Source organism: Rhinoderma darwinii, chromosome 4, assembly GCF_050947455.1.
Source record: "Rhinoderma darwinii isolate aRhiDar2 chromosome 4, aRhiDar2.hap1, whole genome shotgun sequence".
NCBI lineage: Eukaryota > Metazoa > Chordata > Amphibia > Anura > Rhinodermatidae > Rhinoderma > Rhinoderma darwinii.
This window is the reverse complement of record NC_134690.1, coordinates 364,501,103-364,516,678: the sequence shown is the minus strand read 5'-3', so window position 1 is coordinate 364,516,678 and position 15,576 is coordinate 364,501,103. Positions and strand designations below refer to the sequence as shown.

At 41.1% G+C, this 15,576-nt stretch overlaps 1 non-coding gene across 1 annotated transcript; it reads right to left on the bottom strand.

Moving 5' to 3' along the window:
- Positions 1–9,381: 9,381 nt before the first annotated feature.
- LOC142761461 (U2 spliceosomal RNA) lies at positions 9,382–9,567 on the bottom strand. The gene has a single exon (XR_012883656.1). It is a non-coding gene; the product is annotated as a U2 spliceosomal RNA (small nuclear RNA).
- Between the last annotated feature and the right edge of the window lie 6,009 nt (positions 9,568–15,576).

Genomic DNA, 15,576 nt, shown 5'->3' with positions numbered 1-15,576 from the left:
TTTAAATAGATAATACAAATATATATAAATGTGATTTAAATAAAATTACATTTTCTGATGATACATTCCTTTTAATTTTATACAACCGCATGAAAAATCTTACAAAATCCAACATATGTATAGGTTATATATTACAGAATTGTAGTAAATAATTCAAATAGTGTGTGATTTTAGTAGAGTACATATATATTAATACTGTATTATATACTGTGTTATATTTCTCAGAGCCGAGTTTGTCATTTGGGCACAATGCATGATAACACAATATGTTATCGGACTACATGACTGACAACCTACTTTACTTTATTAATTAGCATAATTAATTATATTCCCCAAATTTTGCCAAATTCTGCTCTGTTACAATATATATCTATATCCAAGTACATAATCTTAATCCGCAATAAGCAAACCAAAAAAGACGCATGTGAAGCAGAATCTGTATTAAGAAATCCATAAATTATGATGTAGTGAAATTCAAGGTACTCCAATAATTGGGTCAGGATCCACTCTGCTGTTGAAAGTCAAATTCACATTTAACGCTGCTGATGCTATCTACACTGGGCTTGCTAACAACCCGTGGGTGAGTTTTGCTGAAAGGAAATGTCTCTGACCTTGCTATGCCCCTGCACCCAGGTTCTTTGGTGGCTTCTCCATCATTGTCATGAGTCTTGCTTCCACCAGTTCCAGTTGCCTGTTGCTTTTTAAACTCTGGGAATGTAAAACGTCTAAAAAGTTTGTTTCCAAGCACAGTGAAAGGATTACTGGAACTAACAGGGGGCAGAGAAGTGGCAGAGTTCTTGCTGCGGCTGCCCAGCTGCTCTCTGTCTGGGGGCGTAGGACATAATAGGGTCGATGGTAGGCTGCTCCTTTTCTGATAATATGTGTCATTGAACCTGCGTAGCCCTGTATCTTTGGAGCATCCAGGCAAGTGGTCCTTGGCTCCCAAATTCTTAGATGTAGGGTTTGCAGATAATGGCGTAAGTAAAATGCCCAATGGTCCAGGTAAAGGGGCAAGAGTAGGTTCATGTTGCTTCCCTGGACGAGGAGAGTATAGATTGGTGGAGATCTGGATGGAAGTACTGCTCAGTGCTGGCAGATAGAGCCCAGTTCCCTTACGCTCTCCTGAACGTCCACCGTATTGGAGGCTGAATGATCTAGGTCTGGGATTCAACACATTAGAAAAGCCCAGAGAGCCAATAGCACTGTTGCCCTTATCTCCATCTTCTTCCTCAATAGAGTCCATCGACTCAAGATGACGATGAGTTGCCAGAGATCGGCTCCTTCCCAGAAGAAAACTGTGTGCCCCTCCCCGTGCCATTGTTTGCTGCTGCTCATTACATGGGCAATTGGAAGATTCATGGGTATCATTCTTGCGCCCTAATGTACCCCCACATAGCGCCAGTTCACAATCTTTGTATCCCAGGTATCGAGCCACATCCAAAGCCGAGTTACCTACACGATTAGCTCGATCAATCTGCAACCCCAGTCTCTTGAAGGCCCGGGCAAGAAAATCCAGTACTGGTGCATGCCCGGACACTGATGCATAAATCAGCGCCGTATTCCCCCATAAGTCTGTTAACTCTGGGTCTGCTCCGTGTTGTACTAAAATCTTGACTTCCTGCAGGTGGCCCCTCTCACAAGAGTAGCTGAGGGCAGTACGCCCTGCACGATCTCGACTATTTACCTCCGCACCCCTCTCCAGGAGTAGCTGCATGTACCTCTGTCGGGTACATGGCTCAGGGAGAAGAGCACTGCAAATAAGAGGGGTTCGACTCAAGTCCCCACCTCTTGTATTGACAATTTTGCCATCCAGTGCATCAAGAATGAAGCGAGCCAGGTGCATCTGGTCATTGGACATGGCCTCCAGCAATGCCTGGGTACCACTGTGCTCTTCTGTTGGCTTTCCAGACACTTTGAGCATGGCAACTACTAGGGATTTTTCTACTGATGTTCTAAGAAATTTCTAACTTATATCTTGCAGGGTGCTATTTATATACAGATGTACCAGAGCTGAGATTTCCAAATGCAGCAGAGGGGAGTTTGCCATTTGGCATAACTCTTATCTCCACAATGTGTCGTCTATGTCTTTTTTATGGAGATAACATCTACTACATTATCTTAACGAAGAGGGTTATTACAACACAGAAATGATGACGTTATTTTTTTTTTTTACAAATTCAGCTCAACTACATCCATATTTAAATATATAACATTCAAAGACGTCTAGCAACCTGTAAATAACTATAGTGTATGTACTGGTCTAAATTATGTATGTAAAATAAATAGAAACCAATTTTTTTCTAAATAGCCATCAACATTCTTTCAATTTTTACACCTCCTGCCAGAAATCCATCACATCTCTAATTTGTGCATACGACAACTTTTTCCAATCCCATTAACATTGTTCTACATTCCCTGCTATTCACTCTATATACCCTTACTATGAACTGCCATTCAATTCACGTCTTCATCTTTCTCTGTCTGCTGTCATTCTCTCTTCTCCTTTATAACATGGCATAGCAAATACATTTTTCTTTTAACTGTCAAATCCTTAAATCCCCAAAGATTATTGAGCTATTATGGATTGAGCAGAGATCAGTGAGTTAGACACCGCACAACCAATAGTAGTATCACTATTTGTTATCTGTGTTATAACACTACATTATCTTAAGTCAAACAAATCTTTACATGCCTAAATGAAATAGCTAAATAACAAATTCAGCTCTGCTGCATCTGTTGAGCATAGTCATTTGTGCTAAATATTTAATTTCCTGATCTATCTTTTTATCAGTAGCAACAATGTACTGTAGTTCTATGTATTATCAATGGTCATGAAGCACAGAGCACCTGTTCTAGCTGGGAACATCTAAGGATCCGTTGCGATTTCGTTATCCTTAAGTCCCTTGAAACAGTCACCGATGAAGAACATCTATCCCACAAGGTCCTCACCTGAATCCTGTCCCTTTACTAAGTCTTCTCTTATGTGACTGTTCTGTGATGTCCTTGGAAGCCTGCTTCAGCACTCAGCTCTGCTACCTTATGATTTTTCTGTGAGATTTATCAATCGCTCAGTCCATGGCCAATATCGAAGCCTCCTGCTCTTTGCTTTTCAGTGTCCAAGTTCATTATTGATGGCTGTTGCCTCCTCTTCCTCTGTTTATAAGGTTTAAGTTAAGGGGGCGTAAAAAAACGTCCCTCCAGTGTCAACCCACATCTGTGTTCTCAGGCTGCCTGAGAGACTTATTGTTAAGTGTCCAGCCCCGTGGGAGAGACTTGGGTGGGGGCTTTGTATTTCCACAGAATAGGGGGCTGGAACCTGTTGCACTGTTTAACATATTAACTCTTTTACTACTGTAATGCACTACGGACATGTGCATTGGGTAGATTCTTGAAATGATCTGCCTTTTTGTCCTATTCTCTGCCGCAATGAGACAATATGGGCTTTATATAGAAGGATAAGTACTAGTCTTGTCTAGAACTGGTCACATTAAACTGGCAGAACACTATCATTATGTATAGTGACTCACCAAACATTATAGGTATCATTGGCTAGCTACACGTGCTAATTCTTAGGGGGTTTTATAGAGTTTAGTACATGGGGCTCACATAACAAAGCATGACCTATGACGCACAAAGAAAAAAAAATGCTTTTTGGGGTGAAATGTGCGTCTTATAGGAACCTCCACTCCATACAACTCAGAACTTATACAGAACCATGATATAGTCGTCTGCAAAAGCCCTAAGGCTAAGTTCACACGTGCTAGATTTGTTGCAGTAATTTCTGCAACTGTAAGGGCAGATTCACACGAGCGTTGCGTTTTTGCGCGCGCAAACAACGCAGCATTTTGCGAGCGCAAAAACCATTTGACAGCTGCGTGTGTCATGCGTGTCTGATGCGCGGCTGCGTGATTTTCGCGCAGCCGGCATCATAGAGATGAGGCTTGTCGACGCCCGTCACTGTCCAAGGTGCTGAAAGAGCTAACTCTTTGAGCACCCTCGACAGTGAATGCCGAACACAACAGCGAAAAACATGTAAAAAAAAAAGATAAAGTTCCTACTTACCGAGAACTTCCCGGCCGTTGCCTTGGTGACGCGTCCTTGGTGACGCGTCCTTGGTGACGCGCCTCTCTTGACATCGGGCCCCACCTCCCTGGATGACGCGGCAGTCCAAGTGACCGCTGCAGCCTGTGATTGGCTGCAGCCTGTGCTTGGCCTGTGATTGGCTGGAGCTGTCACTTGAACTGAAGTGTCATCCCGGGAGGTCGGACTGCAGGAAGGAGACAGGAGTAATCGGTAAGTTAGAACTTCGGTTTTTTTTACAGGTTCATGTATTTTGGGATCGCAAGTCACTGTCCATGGTGCTGAAACAGTTTAACTCTTTCAGCACCATGCACAGTGAATCTCTCCCGACGTCGCGGACCGGAAATTTTTTTGCCGGGTTCGGCCAAAACGAGTTTGGCCGAACCCGGTGAAGTTTGCCTCGGTTGTCGGGGTTCGCTCCTCGCAAAGACACTCCGTTTGGATGCTTGGAAACAGAAAAGCACGTGGTGCTTTTCTGTTTCCATTCATCCTTTTGACAGCTGTTGCGCAAACACGCAGTTCGCACGGAAGTGCTTCCGTGCGACATGCGTGGTTTTCACGCACCCATTGACTTCAATGGGTGCGTGATGCGTGAAATACGCAAAGTTGTTGAACCTGTCGCGTATTTTGCGCAGCGAACAAACGCTGCGCAAAATACACGGACTGTGTGTACTGCCCCATAGACTTCTATAGGGCATTGCGTGCCGCGCGAAAACCACGCGGTCTACACGCTGCCAAATCACGCTCGTGTGAATCCCCCCTAAGGGTATGTGCACACACACTAATTACGTCCGTAATTGACGGACGTATTTCGGCCGCAAGTACCGGACCGAACTCAGTGCAGAGAGCCGGGCTCCTAGCATCATAGTTATGTACGATGCTAGGAGTCCCTGCCTCGCTGCAGGACAACTGTCCCGTACTGAAAACATGATTACAGTACGGAACAGTTGTCCTGCAGCGAGGCAGGGACTCCTAGCATCGTACATAAGTATGATGCTAGGAGCCCGGCTCCCTGCACGGTGTTCGGTCCGGGACTTGCGGCCGAAATACGTCCGTCAATTACGGACGTAATTAGTGTGTGTGCACATACCCTTACATTCATCCGAATGGGGCTTGCAGAAATGCAGATGCTGCAGAAACGATTCAGTCAGATGTACAGTATGGAAATGATGTTCAATTGCAGAAATTTCTGCAATAAAATCGGCAGTCTGTGAATCCACCCTTCGGGTATGTTCCTACAGGCCACATACACTGCGGAAATGTCCACAGCATATTCGACCCAGGACCCGCAGAGAAATCCGGCCGAATTATCGCACAAAATGGTGCTTTAAATTGGTGTGGATATTCAGCCGGATTGACCATTCCGGAAAACGACCGACCCAAAAAAATATGTATGTATAGATAAATAAATAAAAAAATTAAAGGGCGCACTCCAAGTAGTAAAGGTGAAGTGGTGTTTTTAATAAATACACCACTTCACCTTTACTACTTGGAGTGCTGCATCTAATTTTTGTTTTTTATACTTATGGACTCTTAGCCCGAGTCTGGGAGGATTTCTTCCGTTTGCATCCATCATCTGGAGCTGTGCTGCTTTCCTTTTTGTTTTTATATAGATAGATCGATTTACACTCACCTCTCCTGGCACTGCCATAGCAACGCATCTCCAGCTCTCTTTCAGCTGCTCTGTGCTCCGGCACCCTCCTGTCATGACGTATCATCATGTGATTGGCTGCAGGGGTCACATGTGATGAACCATCATTACAGGAGGCCGTCTGGACACAGAGCAACGTGAAGAGCAGGGATGCATTGCTATGGCAGCGCCAGGAGAGGTGAGTATGCTGTTTTTTTTTTTTTTTTTTTTTTGAACCTGCGGAATTTTTTGCATGTTTTTGGCTGTGTGGTGAAAAATTAACAAAAAAAAATATTGGTTTTTACAATGGATTGCCACGGTTTTGCCGTTTTTACCGTTTCACCGTTTTTACAGATGAGACACGTAAAGTAAATGTGTTCCACCCGTAAATACTGCACAGCCAAAAACCACATTGCAAAATCCCATGCAGTTTTTACCACATGGCCAAATGGTCTCATGTAAATGCACCCTTAGGGTATGTTCACACAACCTATTTTCAGACGTAAACGAGGCGTATTATGCCTCGTTTTACGTCTGAAAATAGGGCTACAATACGTCGGCAAACATCTGCCCATTCATTTGAATGGGTTTGCCGACGTACTGTGCAGACGACCTGTTATTTACGCGTCGTCGTTTGACAGCTGTCAAACGACGACGCGTAAAAATACAGCCTCGTCAAAAGAAGTGCAGGACACTTCTTTGGACGTTTTTGGAGCTGTTTTCTCATAGACTCCAATGAAAACAGCTCCAAAAACGGACGTAAAAAACGCCGCGAAAACGCCGCGAAAACGCCGCGAAAAATGCGAGTTGGTAAAAAAAACGTCTGAAAAGCAGGGTCTGTTTTCCCTTGAAAACAGCTCTGGATTTTCAGACGTTTTTGTTGACTACGTGTGAACATACCCTTAGGCTGGATTCACACATACTTGCACTTTTGATGCAGTTTTTGATGTCGTTTTTCAAGCCACACGCTGCTGAACATTTTCCACACGGAAATTACAGCATGTTGCAGATTTTCATTCTGTTCTTGATGTTCACTGCGAATTTCACCCTTTTCAATGTAGAAGGGGCGAGATCTGCTACGTGCTTGTATCCTTAGGCTTCCTTCACTACCTATTGACTTACAGCAAACATCTGGCTGCAGCGATTTAAAAAAATAAAAATAAAATACAAGGAAAAAAAGGGAGGAAAATAACGCTGCAAAAAATGCTCTGTATGAAGGCACTCAATCTTTGGCTAAAAAAAACTGCACCAACAGAGCATGTGTGAATCCAAGCTAAGGGTACATTTCCACATTGCGGCTGTGTGCCACCAAACGGCATGCATTTTACAGCGAATTGCAGCTGTTTCGCAATTCGATAATTTGCTGCATGGTTTTTACAGGTTCAAATGTGTTTCACCTGTAAAAACTGGTAAATTACCGAATTGCAAAACCGCTGCAATTTGCAGTAATATACATGTGGTTTTGCGGTGCGGTTTTTGACCACGTGGCACAAACCCTAACATGTGAAAATAACCAAAGGCCAGATTCACACTAGTGTAATGGGGTGCATTTCTTTGCCCGTATTACACCTACAAATCCCATTCCGAACGCGGGTCTGATGACCAGAACTAACAGCATTATATATAGTGACCTATGATACTGTTAGTTTGGGTCATCAGACCCATGGTTAGGTCACAATTTATGGCTATAATCCTGGCAGGGAGATGTGCCCGTATTATGCTCGTGTAAAACTGGCCTGCGGGCATTATAGATTGTATTGTTTATCTGGAGACATCTTATTAGAGTTATGCAGATAAGTTACAATAACACAATAAACAGCATGGTTATTAGATACAAATTTTCCACCTTTCACATTTTGCCAATTCACTGAACTGTTTATGATTCACTGGCCGTTAGGTTTCACTAAGCAAATCAATTTTAACTTTTGGCAATTTTAAGAGAATAATAGGCAAATCGCTTCTCCCATTGTATTGCATGGCAGGTGAATTGTAAATTATTTCTTGAATTTGGATAAAAGTAAATCAGAAAAAAAGTCGCTTATTTCTATTGGTAATAGTCAGACGTAGCAGTGCTGAGGTCTCCAGTGCAGCGGAGCGGAGTAGTCAATATATTCATTAATCATAACACTAGCATGTGCTAATATTGGACATTTTAAATAGGACAGTAGGTAAAGAAACTGCACAGTGGAAAATGTTTAACTGACAAATTGAGCTCTGCTACATCCCTGTACAGGGTTAAATGTTGTCCTCTATTACTGATTTCTAGAATTGAGGCGCTTTTGACCACATTCTCTGGGCCACATTTATTAATCTGCCGTGCGCCTCTTCTGAGCAGGTAGAGGTTGTGTACCCTGGGTTGACCCTGTTCTAGAGGTACTTTAGAGTGACCTGGTTAGTGACTGCAAACACATCATGTCGATGATTAATGGTTGTTAAAGGCGAATGATATATTTAGAAAGACTGAAGCCATCCTATGTTTATCATGGACATCAGAAATGTGATAAACAGAACCATTGATAGGAAAGAGTCTAGAAATAAAAAGGACACTTGTCAGCAGGGCTTCCTTAAGCATAAAAGGGAGAATATTCAGATGTTATATTGTAATGAAGAATAGCAAATCGTGTTCTTCTTTATGGAGATGTTGTATATGAAATTGAATTTGATGTGTCTTTTCTTCCTCAATGACTTTGTAACTATGTAATTATCTTCAATCTTTGAAAGTGCCCTTTGTATGAATCCAGGGCTTTTTATGTGCCTCGGGTTTTCAGTCCCCGTCCTCAATAACATATAACACACCAGATTTTATATACAACCTTATAACTACAAATGAGTTCATTACCAGCTCAGTGGTTTTAATTAAACAAGTGCTGGAAAGGTTAAAGTAAAATTAGCAAGTTATTAAACCGGAATAGAATGTCGGCTGTGTATATGAGTAAAAAAATTGTAATATCCTGAAACGGGATACATTGTATAGGTTTTACTGTTTTAGTTCCATTTCAATATTCGAATGTCCTGATATCCTGGGTACATGCTGTTATGGAATCACCAGTTGAGCAATTCACAGAGAGGAAGTTTATGGAATTGCTAGGTGAGCGATTTACCCAAAGGCTGCTGGAGACTGTCAGGAATGAGCGTGTGAAAAAATCCGCAACCACAAATCCATCACAACTCTGATGAGCACAGTCTAAAGCTACTCTATGGTTTTTGCCAGAGCCCACCATAGGGCAGGTTGGATTTTGCAGCATAGAACCCAGGTTGTCTTAACAGAGTTCGGTGTTGGATAAGAGGTACAATGTAGGCAATACCAGAGCAGATAACAAGACAGCCAGGGGGTAAACAGAGTCCAAATCACAAAACTAGTGGATATCAGGGATTGCAGAGGTCAAAACCAGCCAGGAGCAGAAAGTTCAAATCAGTAAGCAAAGGGTAATCCAGAGACAAGCCGAGGTCCAGTCCAAAAAAGTCCAGGTCCAGTTCCACCCTTCAATCAGATCGGAAGAAAGACAGAGAAATGGAATGGGCTCAACAACTAAAACCAGAACCGCCCAGAAGCTAGACTAGTAGTCATGGTAATCTTAAAGGGACGGACGTTTCCTAACACATGCATTGTTGGTGCACTAAACACTGGGCTGTATCTATTGCCCTTTATTAAAACATTTTTTTAATTAATTTTTTGGTGCACCGATACTAGAGTTACAGCAATACCAGGTCAATGTGTGGACTGGACAGAGCTCTTTTTCTATCTCCCTGTTCTAAAAATCCATGTAATATATGGCCCCAGATAGGGGACATATCAGATATTAAACTAATTAGAATAGATACTACACTTGATCTTAGCCAATAGGCCAAGAAGCGATATGAAAACAAATTTAAAGGCGTTGTCTCATGACAGAAATGGATGGCACTGCTAATAGACCGAACGAAGTGGCATTGAATATAATGGGCTAACCATGTGGCCTTCAGAAAAAGCCAACCAGAGCAGAAGTGGCGCAGCACTTTCCCAGCATGTGGTCATATCAGTTGGACTCGTGCCGATGGGACATTGATGGCATGTCCTAGTTATATTCTTTTAATGTCTATCCTGAGACATGTACAGTATATTTACTAGTACCTAAATTACTGAGGATAGGCTGAATCAAAGATTCTACATATGCTGATCTGTATTAACCAATACCTAAAACTTTCGTGTAATTTTCTTCAACTGATAACTATGCTGAAATAGAAACAGACACCATGTAACTGAAATGTAATGTTTCATATGCAGAATGTGAATATATTATTCTGTCTAATGTGGGGTTCTCACAACCCTCCCATTCCCCAGTTTTGATTATTTCTTTGTTTAGAAACGATTTCATATTAACCCCTTAAGGACACAGTAAATTTTGGCCTTGAGGACCGAACAATTTTTTTATATTTCCCTCTTTGCATCCCGACGCTCATAACTTTTTTTTATTTTTTGTACAACACAGTTGTAGGAGACTTTTTGTTTTTTGCGGGATGAGTTGTACTTTATGTAGGTACCATTTTTTGGTAGAAATACATTATCGTTTAATTTATAAAATGTTTTATTTTGGCAAAAATGCAGAAAAAAGCTGTTCCGCTGCAGTTTTATTACTTTATTTTTTTACACCATGCACCAATCATCATAAATAATATTATACGTTTGTTGTACAGGTTGTTACGGTTGTGGCAATACCAAATATGTCTATATTATTTAATGTTTTGTGACTTATATTTCAAAAAGTTTATTTATTGTAAAAAATAAAATATTTCTGTGTATTTTTTTTACTATTTTTCTTATTTAACATTAGTTGTTTTTTTTTTTTAAATTAAACTTTTTTTTTTTTTAATCCCATAGAGGGATTTATCATTTTGATTTTTGATTTTTTAACTGTAATGTACTGGCATATATTTATATGCTAGTACAATAGCCTGTGTACTGATTCTACACAGGCACTTGTTAGGGCATACCTCAGTATGCCCTAACAGGAAATATGGTCAGACAGCCCTCGGGTCCTTCAATGGAACCTAGGCTGTCTGGCCATACAAGTTATGGGCTTTGATCGTGTCACAGGGATTTTCTGTGACGCGATCAAAGGGCAGTCGCCCCTCCTCTTTACTTTGAATGCCGCGATCAGCTTTGATCGCGGCATTCAAGGGGTTAATGGTGGAGAGAAGAGGTTACTCTTCTCTCCGCCTTTAGGGTACGGCCAGACGTAGCAGAATTGCTGTGGAATTCCGCTGCGGACAGTCCGCAGTGAAATTCTCCTGTGGCCGTTTTTTACATTTGTTTCAATACATTTTGAGGCAAGTTAGTTCAGACGTTGCGGAAAACTCCGCTGCGGACCATAGGCTGCAGTGCGGAATTTTCCCTCCGCAGCATGCACTGTCTGTTACGGAGAAGCAGCGGAATTTCACTGCGGATTTCAGCCTTTGCAATGCAAAAACTGAAATCTGTGGCAAGTCCGCTGTGTTTTCTGCAACGTCTGAATTACCTGTCAAATATGCAAATGTTGGTGCAGATTCGTTGTGTAAATGCTCCAAATCTGCACCAACATTTGCAGCGGAAAAACTCTGCCACGTCTGAGTGGTAGAGCGGTGCTTACAGCCGTTTCTCCCACTCCTGATCGTGTGCGGACACTGCTGTCACACAGGACGAGAATGCTCGTCCTAATGCGCGAAGTGCCCGCCGCTCAAGACGAGCATTCTCGTCCTGTGTCGGCAAGTAGTTAATCAATACAGTTTCTTTCTGATTAGTCCTTTGATTATTTTTCCTTCTTATATCCAACAGAAAACCTGAATAAAAAAATGTACAAAAAAAGTTGATCTTCAGAGCCAGAGGATTGCAGTGATCAATCACTATCATGTATGAGCTGGCTAAGGGAGGGCAAAGCTATGTTATGTCAGCTATGTGGGTCCATTTTACCCAAAAATATTTTTACCTGGAGTTTCACTTTAAAGGCTACCTAACTTTTCATGTGACTTTTCAGAATAAGCTGTCATATGTGTGTACATGAGGAAGAACACTCTTTCTGGCCATTATATAAATTATATTTTGCATTATTTAGCAGTTTTCCCCTCTGCAGGCTCTATCTCTAATTCTCAGTTGTCTCTGAGCTAGTAGGTGGAGCCTAACTGCTATCATGTCGTCTATACACTACACACAGAGAACTGGAAAATCCTGCTTGCCTAGCTCTATCTGTTGCAGCAACATGGTGGAGATTACACAGCAGTAATGAGCAGTCTTTCTGAGAATCCAGCACTGGGGTGAGAAAGTAACGCTTACAAACAGCTGCATCTTTTTCACTTTGCTCCTGCTCTCCCATCCCCTCTCAAAACACTTGTATAGGCATCATGTCTGTGTCACTTTTTCTTCTCCTCCCCCTCTCCTCTCCATAGACTTGTATTGACAGGCAGTAATGGAATAGCCCCCCCCCCCCACACACACTTTCTGTAACTAGGGATGGATTTTGCTTATCAACAGGGGGTGAACAGCAGATTACAGGAAGGGAAACACCTAGTGGTAGTAACTGAACATAGAATTTGCATGGAAAAAAACAACAAAATTTTAACAGTAAGTAAATTACAAAGTTGTTCTAAATCAGGCGTACTATTAGATTACCATAAGTTGTTTGAAAAGTTAGTGTCCATTTAAACTACTGAACAAAAATGCTGCCTTCCTACTCTAAGTTACTGAAATTTCCTACTGTTGACTTTCAAAATGTTCATTGCCTTGGGAAAATCATGTGAATATACTGTTGAATGAACTGTAGACAGTTCTGCCTTCCTTTTTGTAAAGATTACAGTATGTCCTCTAGGACTTAATAAAAAATATCATACCGTTTTGTGTATACAACTCCTATGCAGGCCTATGTGTCTCCAAGGTTACAGATTACAAACCAGGGAAGTAGCTTGAAGGGCGATTGCAGTACATGTGTCTTGGGTGTTTGGTGCCATCGAAACACCACTTTTCCTTGACCTGGGCATTTTAATACGGGCTATGACATCAAATGGAATCTTTCTGGGTGAAAGAATGTCTTGCTGAGACTCTTATATGTCAGGGTATGTGCACACACAAACTCTAAAACGTCTGAAAATACAGAGCTGTTTACATGGGAAAACGTCTCCTGATTTTCAGAAGTTTTTTAAGCCACTCGCATTTTTTGCGGCGTTTTCTTACGCCCGTTTTAGGAGCTGTTTTTCTATAGAGTCTATGGAAAAACGGCTGAAGAAGTGTCATGCATTTCTTTTACGCGGCCGTGAAAAAAAACGGCCCGTCGGAACAGAACACCGTTTTTCCCATTGAAATCAATGGGCAGATGTCTGGAGGCGTTCTGCTTCCGATTTTTCAGCCGTTTTTTGGGACGTTTACGGCCCGAAAAACGTCTGAAAACACTCCATGTGAACATACCGTTACTCCCTTCAGACAAAGAAGATGCAACAGATGGAATAAGTCAACATACAGTATTGGTAAACTTGTCAACACAGGGATCTACCGATTCGTATGGGTAAGTTGTTAATACTCTCCCAGCAAAAAGTAAAATGTTCAAATTCTGCACAACATTACAAGCGATTTCTCTTTTTTGTTTTATTTTCTTTGCAAATGTCAAGGTATTCTATTATAAAGAGCTAAGTGATAAGGACATTTTACATGGCTGGAAATCCGTGGTAACATTCATTTGCAAATTATAATGAAAAAGATAAACATTTTCTGCGTTATTACTTTCAATGATTGTGAAAACAGATTGTGAACGACTGTAATTATAACAGACAATTCCTGCTGGACAGTTTGACAAGGAGATGATGACTGTACCAAATATAATCTCCTTAGCCCTCATACTAAACTATATGATGACTTATGTTTAAGTTGTATAAATAAAATCTTAATAATGGTGAGTAAAACAGGTGTACAGTAAAATTAAAATTGCTTCTCAGAATCAGAAGGGAGCTTTCAGCAGTTGTCCTTTACCAGCACTGAAATGTGTGTAACCCTAATGCTAATTTTAAAATCTTGGGGGAAGTGCACCCCTCCCAACCACTGGGTCTCATGGTGCCATTGTAAAATGTCTCTAGGGTACTTACACCAAGGGTCAGATTAAAGATTATCATAGAAGCCTATAAATATATATATATATATGTGTGTGTGTGTGTGTGTGTGTGTGTATATATATATATATATATATATATATATATATGTGTGTATGTATATGGCATCAAAAAAGGAAAGCGAAGCAGCACTCAAAGTGAAACGGGTTTATTCACGAGACATCTAGTACAACTTTTCACCTTCTCAATCAAGGCATTTTCAAACTTGCCTTCAAAATGCCTTCATTGAGAAGGTGAAACGTTGTACTAGATAACCGATGAATAAACCCATTTCACTTTGAGTGCTGCTTCTCTTTTCTTTTTTGATGCCTTATCGTGTAAGGAGAGGTCACTCCTTTCTCTGAAGCCTAGCACTGGCCTTACTTGGCGTATACAAGCAACAGTGCTGCGCCGACCCTCTGTTATATATATATATATATATATATATATATATATATATATATATATATATATATATATATATATATGTGTGTGTGTGTGCAAAAAGAGTCCACCGCCCAGTAGCACCAGCTTGAATAACGGGTGGGTGCAAGCCTTAGGAACCCGATCCTTGGTTCCAAACTTTCCAATATATCCAAAAGTAGACAGCACTCCAATTCAAAAGTGAAAAATGTTTTTTTTATTTGCCCTTGTGCAACGTTTCGGCCCTATATGATGAGCCTTTTTCAAGCAACTTTTGGATATATATATATATATATATATATACTGTATATATATATATATATATATATATATATATACTACCGTTCAAAAGTTTAGGGTCACTTAGAAATTTCCTTATTTTTGAAAGAAAAGCACAGTTTTTTTTCAAGATAACATTAAATTAATCAGAAATGATTTAAAAACGTCTGGTTTTTAATGCAATATCTACATACAATGAAGGAAATAAGTATTTGATCCCTTGCTGATTTTGTAAGTTTGCCCACTGTCAAAGACATGAACAGTCTAGAATTTTTAGGCTAGGTTAATATTACCAGTGAGAGATAGATTATATAAAAAAAAAAAAGAAAATCACATAGTCAAAATTATATATATTTATTTGCATTTTGCACAGAGAAATAAGTATTTGATCCCCTACCAACCATTAAAGGAACAGTGTCATCACAAATAATTTTTTTATATGTTAAAGATGTTAGTGCTTTAATAAAAACGTTTATTTTCATTTGTGTGTTTGTGTTTTACTGTTTCTTATTTTTTACACTTTTTCTTCCCTATGGGGGCTGCCATTTTTTGTTCCATTTCTGTGTGTGTCGATTAACGACACACACAGACATGGAACACGGCAGCCACAGTCCCATAGGGACTGCGAACGGCTCCCGTCCCATTGACTGCCGTGTACGGCGTCTGTGTGGGAACTGCGCATGCGCCGCTCCCACACAGTCCTATTCGAAATTGGCGCCGTCCGGCGCCATTTTCCTGTGGACCGGAAGTCGCGGCCGGACAGTAATATTACTACTTCCGGTCGCGGCTTCCGGACTTGTGCACATGGAACAGCGGCAGCAAAGGGAGCGGACGGGCCGGAGGGAGCCGCGGCGGCAGGAGCAGGTAAGAGATTTCAATGTATGTTAGTGTTTGTGTGTGTTTACTACTGTATGTAAACCTACTACACTGTGGGTTACCTCAAAAAATGGCGACACACAGTGTAGGAGGTTAAACCTTTCAAACCCCTCGTTTATCCCGGCACTAGCCAGGATAAAGGAGGGGGGGATGCTGAGAGCTCACTAGAGCGAGGGCTTTTAACCCAATGTTGCAATGCTGCA